The sequence below is a fragment of the Maylandia zebra genome, linkage group LG2 (assembly GCF_041146795.1).
Source record: "Maylandia zebra isolate NMK-2024a linkage group LG2, Mzebra_GT3a, whole genome shotgun sequence".
In the NCBI taxonomy this organism is placed as follows: domain Eukaryota; kingdom Metazoa; phylum Chordata; class Actinopteri; order Cichliformes; family Cichlidae; genus Maylandia; species Maylandia zebra.
In genome coordinates, this window is record NC_135168.1 from 10,799,157 (window position 1) to 10,805,156 (window position 6,000).

Sequence of the window (6,000 nt, forward strand, 5' to 3'; positions counted from 1 at the left end):
TGCCAGCAATGGCAGGTATCAGTGCTCAAACCTTTTGTGTTTGTTTCCAACAAGTTGCCCACCTCGGGAAACAAAAATGTGTTCTTTTACTTGTCAGATGAACATATGAGACACTTTGACTCTTCAGTGCAGTGTGGAGCCTAACAAAGATCTGTTTTGTGTCCCAGCTGATCAGCAGGAGGAGGAGAGTCTGACGGAGCAGCAGAGGAACATTTTCAGCTACTTGGACTCAGCTCAGCCACTACAGAGGAAACAATGAGCTCAACACAGAAGGTGACAGACAGAGCACGACCATATGACCAAAGATATTTATCACCATATACATTTGAACATTTGCCATAACGATGTAGCTGACGATAGAATTGACACCAGACAAAATACTTTACAGCTGCACAACTTTATTAAAAAGCCATCAATGTATTTTCACTGAAACAAGCAGCTGTTGTTTATGTGCATTAAAGTTATATAAAAATGTAACAGTGCAAATGCAAATTCCTCGCTGACAGTTTAACCAAAAGGCGTTTCCAGTGGAAACTGGCCGACACATCCTGAGCATAACCATGTATAATATCCACTAAACTTCAGAAGAGGTTATACAGTCGTGGCCAAAAGGTTTGAGAATTGCATAAATATTGGAACCTGGAGAAGTTGCTGCTTACGTTTTTATAATAGCATTTTGCCTGCACTCCACAATGTTATGAGGAGTGATCAGATGAACTGCATCGTCCTTCTTTGCCATGAAAACGAACTTAATCCCCAAAAAGCCTTACCACTGCATTTCATTGCTGTCATCAAAGGACCTGCTGAGACCATTTCAGTGATCGTCTTCTTAACTCAGGTGAGAATGTTGGCGAGCACGAGGCTGGAGATCATCATGGCTGTATCCCGATTCAGGTTCTGCAGCTTTAAAGTCCTCAAGGGCCGCGTACTCAAAGACCGCTAAGGCCGAAGTGCGAGGCTCGTAGGCTCGTGAAATGGGACGTCTAGCCTCCGTCGCGCTGCCCAGGTTGCCTAGCAACCATGATACTAACAGCTGGAAACGTTTCATACAGCTTTGTTTGACAGAAATGAAGGAGAACATATTTAGTTCATTTGTTTCTACATGAGCTCTGTGTGATTTGATGAGTATCTGAGGCTGAGACCACAGGACTGTGAAACATGATTGTTGGGCTTCATTTCTGTGCTGAACAGTCGTTTAAGATTAGCTGTAAATAACAATTAGCTGATGTTGTTCATGAGACTAAAGTAATCTCACTGTGGTAATGTAAATATAATATGTTCAATATTATAGTTATTATATTGTTGGCATTACTAAATTTGGCTCAGTGCTTACATACATGTGTAAAAAGCAAATGTACGAGCTGTGATGTTACACCCCGGCCTAGGCAACCGGAGTGCAACACGAAAAAAGTAAAAATAAAGAAGAAAAAAAAACACACAAAAAAACCCCACTAAAGCTCACCACCAAAATCCCGAAATGAAAGTATCGACAAATCTATTTACAACAAACTATTTATTTACAACAAAACACCAAACTATTTACAACACGGGGAAGATCGCGACCATGACACACTGAAACACAAGGCTTAAATACATAGAAGGAGCAATCAGGGGATGGACCACAGGAGGGAAACACAGCTGGGGCAAATTAGACCTGACGAGACAAGGAAAAGTAAACTGAACACACTAAGATAACACAGACTTTCAAAGTAAAGCAGGAAACACATAACAGTCACGCCAAAAACAACACACTGACAACACCGAAACGTAACATGTGATAACTGTGTCTGATAGAATGAAGAGTAGACTGATATATGAAATATTCCTTTATTGGGTGAGAAAATCAGACCATGTCATAACTGCTGTAAGTCACACAGAATAGATATCAGAGCCTTAAACAGGCTGACTTCTGCTAAATGGGTCAAACTGGGCAGAAAGTCTACAAACACATAACATCCTTATAGAATATGATGTAACACTATAGATCAACTTAGCTCAGAATATATAAAGCATATAAACAGTTACAGCAATATGATGCAACAAACACAGCAGCTACTGATCCAAAATACTCAAAGCTTCATAGAACTGAAACCAACATTTATTTTTAGCTCCATCCTGCTGCTGATACAGACTTTAGGTTTCTGAACATTAAACTTGTTGCTGCCTTTCATAGTGTGTAACTTGAAGGCCCTGAGTACTTTCTCCCACACTGAAGACACTGGGATGATCACATTATTTGAACATTACCTAATAAGACTGATTCAGCACAGACAGTTATGTTAAACTTTCCTAGCAGTCCTTCACAAACAGGGAACAGTCTGTCTATTCTCTCCATCTGTCAGCTGCTGCTGGCTCTTCCTCCTCCTCTTCCTCACACACTGCTGAGTTTGTCCTGGTGGATCATCAGGGCTGCAAAGCCTCACAGATGATGTGCAGCAGTGGGTCCCTCAGTCTGTCCTCACTCTGGACACTTGCAGTCGTCACACATGGAAATCAAATGTGTGATAAGCTGCAGGATTCAGACACAAGTGTAACTTATAAACACATGTTCATACTTTTATTCCACAATCAGAGAGAAAGAAACAGAGAGAGAGTGCAGGACAGACAGACAGGTGACAGTCTCAGGTGTACACACTGCTACACAACAGCACCAGAGAAGCAGGATTTAGTGTTTGTGTTATTACGAGTGTAAACAAGAAGAGTTCCAGATGGTGCAGTGGACACATGTGTGACTGCTGTGATTAAAGCATCTTTCTTTCAGCTTAACGAGTGAACCGTCAGCTCGTTCAAACACACGTTAAAGTGCGCCGAACAGAGGCAGCAATATAACACAGCTAACATTAACAGTGCAGTGGATCCTGCTTGTGCCGTGATGTTCAGGACTGCAAACCGAGCAGCATCACTGACTTTCAGCTTGTTGTGTTTGTGGATATATGACTGACTTTAATTATCCACAAAATCATCACATTCTCTGTCAGATGAAGGTCGACTATTGAACGGCGTATATTTTAAAGGCTTTAAAACCAAGTTAACGCTGAAAGTACAAACATCACTAATGTCACATAACTCTGCCGACAAGGCATAGCTATGGCTATGAAATGCTCTTTGTGTATCACTTCTTCATTATGAAAGATGTCATTAATGCACTAGTAATGTCTCATCTGGAGTATTGTTCAATCATTTGGTCAGCAGCTAATAAGACAGATCTTAACAGACTTCAGTTAGTCCAGAATAAGGCGTCCAGATTAGTGTGAAGATGTTCATACTATACTAATATTGATAAAATGCATAATAACCTTTCTTGGCTTCCTGTACAGGCTAAAATATTCTATGGCTTACTTGTAGTTCTAAAGAAAGCAATTCTGTTAAACACACCACATTTATTCTGCTCAGCTGCAGTATCCAGATGAAATACATCATCATATTACACAGTTTTCAACAAGCTGCAATTTAGTAAATGCTCGAGTTAAAAGTAACGTTTTGTAAAACTGTTACATTTAGAGCAACTTTTAAGTGGAATAAGTTGCCTTAAAAAATTAGAGAATTATTCAAAACTTCAATGAACACTTAAAAGCCGATTTACAGAGCTTTTAGTTGTTGTAAATATTGTAAGACATGATTTGTTTTTGAAATTTGTGTAATGTGCCTCAATGTTATTGATATTATTATTATTATTATTATTATTATTATTATTATTATTATTATTGATTGCTTATATTTGAACAATTGTGAAACCTCACTGTGGATGTAAGAGTGAAATTATGTGGATATCTTGAATCCACTTTATTGTGTAATATTTTATGTGAGTATTTGACGGACAGTGTTGGGAAGGTTACTTTTAAAATGTATTCCATTACAGAATACAGATTACATGCCCCAAAATGTATTCCGTTACGTTACTCAATGACAGTAACGTATTCTGAATACTTTGGATTACTTAATATATTATCATGCTTTTTACAACAACGTGAATGTACTATTGCTGTGTGATTTATTACTATTACTGAAGGTCCGCGACTCCGAACTGTAGTAAAGGGACCTCTGACTAATACGGCGGGGTCCCTGTCGGCTCGTAGCCGAAAAATAGCTTTACTTTGTTGTGTGGGTCAACTTTTCTTGCGAGAGACAGAGAGAGGCGTTGAAAGGCTGCTCCAACAGAACTTATTGTTTCGGAGGAAAACACGAACACGGTTTACAGTCGAGTCTTAATAGCTTACTTACAGCTGGGCTCGTCAGGCACTCTTCTTGGCTGCAGTGGTTATTATTATATTTACATGCCTCCAGCTCCCGTTTTTCCTCAATGACAACTCGTACCTTTCCACTCCCCTTTTTCTCCCTCCTCGCTCACAGACCCATAACGTGTATGGCAGTCCATTCTCCCTGCAGCACGGACTACACTGCCCATGATGCTACATTCTTTAGAGCTATGCTTGTAGCATTCTGCCTGTTAGCTTAGCACAACAACAACAACAACGAAAAGGCGCTCTCTCACCCAGGAAACACACAGTCGCAAAGAGAGAGAGCGTTGCCCTGTAACCATGGCAACCGTAACGCTGCCGCCTGGAACAACAGCTGTCAAACAAAACCCAAACAGTCCTGACCCGCGACAAAATGAAACAGGAAAGTACCACAGTGTAATCAATTTATTTCAACCATGTAACTGTATTCTGAATACCACCTTTTTAATCGGTAACTGTAATGGAATACAGTTACTCATATTTTGTATTTTAAATACGTAACGGCGGTACATGTATTCCGTTACTCCCCAACACTGTTGACGGAAGACGAGCAACATCTGTTGTGGAAGCTAACGGGGTTCCTTTAGAATAAACAAACATAGGATTTATTATCACTGAATAATTCTGTATAAATCTATACAAATTATAGAAATATGTAATAGGAAACAACAAAATAATCTAAATTATAAAAGTGTGTGTGTGTGTGTGTGTGTGTGTGTGTGTGTGTGTGTGTGTGTGCATGATTTTAGTGTTTGAACAGTCATGAATTATCTTTAACAGCAGGTTGGATGTAATGTGTTAGAACTACCAGCAGGTGGGGATAAGAGACCTTTAAGGTGTTTGGTGCCACGCTCCACCTTCAGGTTTAAAACTAGTGTTAATGGAGTTTGAAGGTTGAGTTTGTTCCACGACTGCATTTCACTCACTGCCTCTGTTTGTATCTCTGTCACTGCAGGACCAACATGGAGCCAGAAGTCAGCGCTCTCAGGAGGCCGACAAACCTCACAGAAGAAAGGGAGAGAAAAAACACACCTGTGACGAGTGTGGGAAGGGTTTTACTGTGAGGGCTAAACTAAAACAGCATCAGGTCATCCACACTGGAGAGAGACCGTTCAGCTGTGACTTGTGTGGAAAGTCTTTTTCCTTGAAGGGTTCCCTAAAAATACACCAACTCATCCACAGTGGAGTTAAAGCGTACAGCTGTGATCAGTGTGGCAGAGCTTTTACTCAAAGTAGCCACTTACAGAGTCATCTAGTTACCCACTCTGGAATTAAGGCATACAGCTGTGACGAGTGTGGGATGGAGTTTACTGTGAAGGCTTCACTAAAACAGCATCAGGTCATCCACACTGGAGAGAGACCGTTCAGCTGTGACCTGTGTGGAAAGTCTTTTTCCATGAAGGATTCCCTAAAAAAACACCAACTCATCCACAGTGGAGTTAAAGCGTACAGCTGTTATCAGTGTGGCAGAGCTTTTACTCACAGTAGCAACTTACAGAGGCATCTAGTTACCCACTCTGGAATTAAGCCATACAGCTGTGATCAGTGTGGCAGAGCTTTTACTCGCAGTAGCCACTTACAGAGTCATCTAGTTACCCACTCTGGAATTAAGCCATACAGCTGTGATCAGTGTGGCAGAGCTTTTACTCAAAGTAGCAGCTTACAGAGGCATCTAGTTACCCACTCTGGAATTAAGCCATACAGCTGTGATCAGTGTGGCAGAGCTTTTACTCAAAGTAGCAGCTTACAGAGTCATCTAGTT